This window comes from Neltuma alba, unplaced genomic scaffold (assembly GCF_004799145.2).
Source record: "Neltuma alba isolate B1F8T4 unplaced genomic scaffold, ASM479914v2 tig00003932_pilon, whole genome shotgun sequence".
In the NCBI taxonomy this organism is placed as follows: Eukaryota; Viridiplantae; Streptophyta; class Magnoliopsida; order Fabales; family Fabaceae; genus Neltuma; species Neltuma alba.
This window is the reverse complement of record NW_021633485.1, coordinates 25,274-34,257: the sequence shown is the minus strand read 5'-3', so window position 1 is coordinate 34,257 and position 8,984 is coordinate 25,274. Positions and strand designations below refer to the sequence as shown.

Sequence of the window (8,984 nt, the reverse complement as noted above, 5' to 3'; positions counted from 1 at the left end):
AAAAAATGAATGTCATATGAAATCGGATAAAGATTGTTAAAAAAAAAAATTGGCAGAGCGGCCAAAAGTCAAAGTCAACATAAATCTTCCCAAATCTACATATTTTGCGCGAAAGTCTAAAACCCCCGCCGGCCGCGTGCAGCGCACCCTGTCGTCCCTTCGCACACATCAGATATTAACCAAAAAAAACACACACACACACACACACGAAAAGGCGTCACCATGAACACCATTATATATATATATGTGTGTGTGTGTGTGCATAGGCCTTCATCACCTTCATCTCAACTTGAAACCCAGCCTCTTCGTTGAGTCTGATACACACACACACACACACACTGATAAATCTCATTATTACCAAACATGGCTTCCTCACTTTTCAAGTTCACAGTCTTCCTCTTCATTGCCCTCGTCCTTCTCTCACCCAACGGTTAGTTTTTACGTACTCAATCGCCTATATATCCTCAATTTGATATTTTTAACGTCATTCACAGTTAAACAAGTTTATAATTAATGTTGTTTGATTATTATCAGTTAACCATCCTTATAAATGTTATGCAGAGAATAATGTAGCAGAAGCAAAACTGTGTGAAAAACTGAGCAAAACATTTTCTGGGATATGTATCCGCAAGAAACCCTGCAAGTCTGCATGCGCCAAAGAGGGAGCTGTTGACGGAAGCTGTCATACTCATGGCTTTGGACGGGCTTGCTTTTGCTACTTCCGCTGTTGATCGATGAGATCCAGAGCAGAAGATATATATCACGCATCATCCTTTGAATACTATAGGTGTTATTATGAATATATATAAGATAAATAAGTAGTGCTTCATTCAGTTAAAGCACTGCCACATTATACGCCCCAAAAATTTATGATGTCTGGCTGTTGTTTGCCTATGTCTTAATTTGTGTGTGTGTGTTTATCCTTTTATGTTGTTTCTCTTGGTTTGTTGATGTCTGTTGTAATGAATATATTAATTGTATCTGTTTCGTGTTACATAATGAAGGATTCAGTTGTGTTATGAAAAAGAGCTCTGCGCCTCTGCTTCTATATCTTGAGTGGTCATGTGTACCTGGTTTTCCTGCTTTTTCTCCATAAAAGAACTATCTAGATAATTGATTTGTAAAAATTAAGAAAATTAGTTTAATTAGCTATTTGTTAAAAATGAGTCTAGGTTCTTTTTTCCCCCTCTCCCTCATTTTCTGTTTGCAATCTTATGTCCACCTTTAGATTAAAAAAAAACGTATGGATGGTTTAGCTTTAATATTTAAGACTATTATTATTATTATTATAAAAATAAATAAATAAAATCAAACTGTTAAAATTTGACATGCACAATTCATAACTGCTAGAAAAATTTTAATCTATAAAATATTATAATAATAGTTTTATAAAATATTAAATTTGAACCACTTAGTTTTTAATCTAAGGGTATAGATAATTAAGATTCTGGGAAGAAATAAGAGAATCTACTTCTATGAAAAATATGTTGGCTTTTCTAAAATATCTTATTTAATCATTTGTAGTAGAAACTATTTCTTTATAAAAAAATCATTTTAATATGTATAATAAATAAGGAGAGTAAATTTAAGAGATAAGGTATACTAAGATTTTATATTCAGAATGAAAACGAAACTTTAGTTGAGCTCCGTGATTTAGGATAATGTATAGAACTCAAGAAATTAAAAAGATAATTAAAGGCATGTACGTTTCAGAGTTCACTTGTAGACTATATATTAATTTGTATTTTCTTATTCACAGATCGAGGAGTATGTGTAGTGTTTAGGTCACAAATTGTGATACACTATGTGCGTGTTGAATGCGCACTGTGTAAAGTCATATAAGCAAGAAATGGAGACAGAATAATTAATTAGGTAATTTCGTCCCTAAATGACAAAGATATTATCTTTAATTTATTTGACCTCAGCATTTCCGTCTTAATGAATCAGAAAAGAAAAAATAATTACTAGGAAGCGACATTCAAAATTCACTTGGAGAGCATATTTGTAGTTTTCTTATTTCCAGAGTGAAGAGAAAGAAATTAAACATTAAGCAAAACACAGTGCAGGCTAGCTAGCTAGTATATTCATAGGGTTCAACTACTCAAGGCTAAAGCCAATAGATATTTACATGGCTTAATATAATTTTTGGTTCCTTAAATTTGTTTTTATTTTGATTTTGATATCTCAAGTTTCAAATAATAGTTTTTAGTTTCTTAAATTTTATTTCATTTATAATATTGGTCCCCATAATTCAATAAAATCTTGGACTATTTTATTTCTTAAGGAGCCAAAACCTATCATTTGAAACTTAAAAAATCAAAATTAAAATAAAAACAAACTTAAGACACCAAAATTATATCATCCCTATTTATATTTTCAAACTCAAAATGTGTCGCTCTTTTACTTTTGTGGTGTGACCTTTCAAAGGTATGGAAAATAAAGTTACACAAATTGTATTTTATAAGGCGAGATATGCCTCTCAATCATATTTGTTATCCACACGACTACACAAACAAAATCCAAACAAAGATTAAATTATGGAAGAACCAACACGACAACTCTCCTCTAAATTTCTTTTCATTATATATATGTATGTATGTATGTATGTATCTTAGCTTATTAAAAGTTGCAAAGTTTATCAATATGTTATAGTCAAATAATTCTAGTATTTTTGACAAGCAAAAGAATTCTAGTATTTATTTGTCAATAGATAATAAATAGACACTAAACTTAATAAATTAATTCAATATATCTTGTTGCATAATAGATAAGCAGTTTAAAATTTATTACCCTTTGTAACTTTTCCCTCGTTGATTGTGTTCAATGGGTGAAAAAACAGAGGACATTTCATATTCTGAAACCGATATTTTTTATGTTATTTGATGCACAATAATTTGTATATATCCATTATGGATCTGCATCCCCAGGATCACTAAACTTTTTTGGATCTTATTAACCAAAAAAGCATGTCTCTCTACGCTATAATTATCTTAGCACAAATCAAGAATCCCTAGGGAAATGCCAAGAATATTCTCGTTATACATTCGTTCCAAATCTCAACTATCTCTTTTTATTGGATGCTCTTCTATTGACTTCTTCTGGCCAAAGAAAAAAAAATCAAATGCAATTCTAATTATACCTATCTATTTTAGGAAGACCCTGAAAATCATATGTAAACACTGAAAAAGGATGAACAAAGACGGAACCAGTTGTAATGCTCATAAGCTCATCAGATCCGGACTGTCTAGATGTGATTTGAATGATTCAGATTTAAAATCTTTAATTAATTATTTTTAAATAAAAAATTATGTTTTAAAAGAATGATAGTTAAGAGATTATCTCTATTTTAGATTCTATACATATTAAAATAATTATTTTAAATAAATAAAAATAAAAAAAAGAAATCAAATCTGAACCATCCAAATGAGACATGGATGATTTAGATCTGATGAGTTTAGGATACTCATCAAAGTAATGAACACTGAAACTGGTTCCAACAAAGACAGAGGATGGGAGCATTAAAATACTCAAAACCCCATGACTATTAATATTCAAATATGGACAATATGGACACTTTCAAAGAAGGAAGAGCAATACGAAGCCATCTCTCAAAAATATCATCAGATCTACATTGTGTTTATAGAGGAAAATACTATATATGGGGAGACCCGTTCAATGAAGCGATCGAGAGCATGACACTTCGAATGTATAACGAAAGAACAAGAAAACGGACCATGTTATATCATGAAAAAGGAAGGTTTCCATGAAGATCGTGTGTATATGGCCTTTCCTTGAGAATCATCAGCTTCAACTCAGACATCGAAATTAAAAAAGCCTCTTTGGTCTGATAGCAATCTTAATTACCCGGCATGGCTGCCTCCCTTCTCAAGTTGTCTTCCTTCATTGCCTTCCTCTACATTGCCCTCCTTCTTACCTCCACCAACGGTTAGTTTTACCCATTTCTAATTAAACACCCACTCTAGTTTTTACCATTTCCCAAGTTAATAAATAACAATTAACAATCTGTGTGTGTGTGTGTGTGTGTGTGTGTGTGTGTTAGTATTCACATTGCATGTGTTGGTGTTAATGTAGAGAATAATAATGTTGAGGCAGTATTTTGTGGGAGACCTAGCGCAACTTCTCCTGGGCTCTTCACAGATAGTGGCTACTGCGATGATGCGTGCCACAGAGAGAATGCTTTCTCAGGAAGATGTGAGCCAGCCCATGATGTTGGATTGGCTTGCTTCTGCTACTACATTTGTAAGAAGTGAGAGTGAAGTTTCACAGTATCTATCACGCACCATGCTTATCCATCCATCCATCTCTATATATCATTTCCTTTCTACTCTGTGAATAGTGCCAGTGTTAAAGCACTAACTAGTGTCTGCATGCTTTGTTAAGCGATGCGATTTCATGCGTTTGAGTTTTTTTATACTTTTAATTTCCTCCACCAAATAAAAATTTCTCGTTGTCATAAAGGTACCAGTGTTGGAAATTTATGTAGAATCTTGTCATCAACTCTTCATGTATCATAAAGCTACCTTATAGCAGCTACTTCTTCGATGTTAATATCTATAGGCCAATATATATAGATGTATTATCATTAAATCATGAGAGTTCATGAAGTTTTCAAAATTTGAAGTATTTCTCAATGTTTTTTTCCCAAAAGGACTTCATGGGTGTCGAAGCCACTAAAAATAAGTTTCTACTCTCAGAATAATATTTCTAGCATACAGGATGAATAATCGTACTCCACAAAGAATCGCCAAATTATTTAAGCCAAAAATAATAAAACAAAATAAAAAAGGGGTTTCTTGGTAAATTAAAGTAGTCAAAATAAGTAAATAAATAAATTCCGAGAACATTTTTAAAAGGAGAAACTTCAATGCAAACAACTAGACAATGTTTATTTTAGATCTGACTCATTGCTTGAATACCAAAAGTTTAATTTATCTTCCTTTTCTTTTATTTTCTTATTTCTTGTCCCTTTTTGTAGAGAAATTATATTTGACAGGAAATACAAAAAAAAAAAATTGTCAGTCCAACTTTTATATTTGTGCTAAAACTCATGTCCTAGTTCGATGCCTTGGTTGATAGCTGGGGAGATTGTGAGTGTGTATAGAAGAATCATGATGACAAACTTATATCATGATTTTACTAAGTCATTTCCAATTCGGAAGCTTGACTCAAATTGCATCATTTCTGTTAAAAAAGGAATTGAACTTATAATTCTCTAAAATATTTTTTAAAAAAGTTTTTTTTATAGGGTTCAAATTAAGAGCACGCACACATGGCTTTCTTTTTAAAGAGAGGGGCTTGTGTCACTAGATTTTCAAGAGTATTTAATAAATTAAGAAAGGTCTAACAATATAGGAGAGCTCGGAATTGGTAAAAGAAGCAAAGTTGAAGAAAGTGAATGATGTTAGAGCTCCCACTCATCTTGAATATGTGAAAAACAAAAGCCACAAACTCCACAAGAGATGCTTTCTTTTTTCAACTGACTCAGAACTGTTACACTTACAATTGTATTTTTATTTTATTTTTTCAATACACTATGAGGGTTTGAACTCGGAAAAAGAAAACAAATAAATAAAGCATCTAAAGCCATAATATTTGCACGGCTTCAGTAACAGATATATATATATATATATATATATGTATTAAGTAGAAACAAAGACAAAAGAGGCATTAAAATATTGAGAGCCCCACCATCATCAATTGCAATATGCAGTTATGGACAATATGCATGGACGCATTCAAACGAGAGCTATAGAGCAATACAAAACCATCTCTCAAAAATATCATCAGAGACAACAGGGACACAGTCAATAGACAAGAAACGGACCGTATTATTAAAAGGGCCAAGATTTTCATGATGATTGTTTTGTATAAATATGTATGGAGAAGCACGGCGTCCTTTATCACCTTCAACTCACACATCGAAATCAAGCCTTTCTACTGTCATATACTTATCATAATTATATCAGCCATGGCCGCTTCCCTTCTCAGGTTGTCTTCCTTCATTGCCTTGTTGATTTCCTCTCCCACTGGTTAGTTTAACCCATCACCAAATATCCACTTGAGCTTTTACCATCTCCTCTTTTCAAACTTTTATTTATTAACCATCTTTGTGTATTGCTCCTTACCAAATACGTTCGTATATTTACATGCATTGTGTTAGAGAGTATAATCAAGTCCTGTATTGAATGATTAAAACATAGATCAAGTGTATATAGATGTGTGTATAAAAAGCTTGAAGGTGAGTCCATTTATATTAGTGTAAGCTATTTTAGAATCGTAAATACACACAAAATTCTAATACGGTATAAGAGCCATGCATTAAGTACAAATCAAATGAGCATATAAGCTTGAGGCTAAGAGGCTTCAACTGGCATAATTCCCACAAAACTCTAATTATAATTTTGTGCTTCATTTAATTTGTTGGTGTTACTGTAGAAAATGCGGAAGCGACAGCATTATGTGGAAGATTTACTGGGAATTGCATCGACGGTCGTGAGTGTCATAGTACATGCCGCAACACGGGTACCGTTGCAGGAAATTGTCAGGACCATGGTATGGGTATGGGATTAGGCTGCTTTTGCTCCTACAATTGTCAAAAGTGAAAGTCTCAACCTTCTTCGTCATAGCGCCCATCTCTGCAAGTCTGCAATTTCATTTCCAGATCCCAATATTTCATATCAATAAATAGTGCCACAGTTGAAGCACCACGTGTTTGCTTGCTTTGTTAAGCGACGTGATTTCATTGTGTCTCTGTCTGAGTTCTTGTATTTTTACACCACCAAATAAAAACTTGTCTTTATTATAAAGGTAACAAACCATACCAACGTTGGAAATTTATACTCCTCTGATACTTAATATAAGACCTAATTAACTAAGTTGAGTAAATGAAGAATATTTGTTAAGATGATATTTTCTTTCTAAAATATCCTAATCGTCTATCTTAATTCCTTCCCTTTCTCTCCTACTTGATTAATTATTGAGGCAATATCAATAGAGTTCATTTGAAATTTTTTTTGATAAATATGTAAAATAAATTATACATATAGGACCAATATCAACTTTCAAATTAAATCTTGTATTAAGGACCAGAGGAGTATTTTGTTATCAAATCTTCATATAACCAATCAACTACTTCTTTCTTTCGTGTTACTATCTATATCGATTGGCCTATATATATATATATATATATATATATGTACACATACATATTATATCATTGATTTGTATTACGTTTACAAATTTTTGACGTATTCAACTAGCAATAAATCATATTGACTGAAACCAGAAGAATATAAGTAAATTTTTTTAGGCGCCTAAAACACAATTTTCTCATTTAATTATATATGTGAGTGTTCGGATTACATGATTATATGATCAGTCTGTTAAGTTTTCTATTTCAGAGTACTTCTCAATTTATATAATCAATAACAAAGGTTTTACATGTTTGCTTGCACTCCCTTTGATCTTACATATATGAGTTAAAAATTAAGATCCAGAAAATAGCTCAACTGACAACGCAGCAGTCGATTATATACGTAATTTTATGTTAATAATATCGATTGGTCAAAATTTATAGTTGTGTCATGATTTTTTAAGCTTTTCAATTCCGAAGTATGTCTCAATATATTGTATATTTTCCACAAAAAAAAGGAATCAAACTTTTGCTTCTCCATAATATTATTTTTTTATAAAAAAATGTCTAATTCAGGATAGCTCGAAATTGGTAAATAAGGAGGGAAAAAAAAGGTTCAGAAAGTGCATGATTTTAGAGCTACTACTCATGTTAAATTGGTGAAGACAATACCTACGATTAAACGTCACAAGATGATAGGGCATGTGGCTCTGAATATTTTAATGCTTCTTTCGTCTTTATTTTTATTTATTTTAACTCAATTATCATTTGATCATGGCCAGGAAGCCAATCAAACTAGACCATATAAGAATCAAATATATAAGGCCAAATTTTAAAATACGTACATAAATAAAGCGCCTAGAAAACCTAATATTCGCGCCGCTTCTATCAGTAATGTAAGCTTCCAACAGGAATATAATATATAGAAGCATAGGCAAAAGAAGCATTAAAATATTAAGAGCTGCACTTTCATCAATTATAGGGTAAATGTGTAATTTTACCCATGTCTTTTGTGGGTAAAATTACACACACACACAAAAAAGGGATCATTGGCACCTGAAAAATAAGATTAAGGATAGAATTACACATTTGCCCAATAAAATATGCAGACGTTCCAACGACGGCTGAGCTGTACTAATCCACCTCTCAAAAATATCATCTTTCAAAACAATGTACTATGAAAAGGCGAAGATTTCCACGAAGATTGTTGGATATAAATATGTATGGAGAAGCATATTCCTTCGTCAGCTTCAACTCAGACATCGAAAAACAAGCCTCGCTAGTCTGATACTGATCATAATTATACCAGACATGGCTGCTTCCCTTCTCAAGCTGTCTTCCTTCATTGCCTTCCTCTTCATTGCCTTCTTGGTTTCCTCTCCCACTGGTTAGTTTTACCTATCGCCAAACATCCACTTGAACTTTTACCATTTCCTCTTTTCAAATTCTTATATATTAGCCATTTTTGCGTATCGCATATCTTGGTATTGAAAATCTCTCGTTATGAAATACATTCATATATTTACATGCATTGTGTTAGGGTGTATAATATAATCACATCCTATATCGAGTGATTAGAAGATAGATCAAACGCATCCATTCAAATTACACACACAAAACTCTAATACGGTACGAGAGCCATTAAGTATAAATCAAATGAGCACATAATTAAGCTAGGGGCTAAGAGGGCTTCAAGTATAATTCACACAAAAATCTAACTATGTTGTTAATGCTTTTGTGCTTGCATTTAATTTTTTGGTGTTAATAATAATGCAGAAAATGTGGAAGCAACGTGTCCAAGAATTTTTGGGGCTTGCGTGGACGGTGTTGA

The 8,984-nt window shown here is 32.3% G+C and overlaps 1 long non-coding RNA gene across 1 annotated transcript; it reads left to right on the top strand.

The window, feature by feature from the left end:
- The first annotated feature begins 270 nt into the window (after positions 1 to 270).
- Positions 271 to 1,026, top strand: LOC114743086 (uncharacterized). Its single transcript, XR_003739967.1, has 2 exons — positions 271 to 430; positions 562 to 1,026. It is a non-coding gene; the product is annotated as an uncharacterized LOC114743086 (long non-coding RNA).
- Positions 1,027 to 8,984: the final 7,958 nt, after the last annotated feature.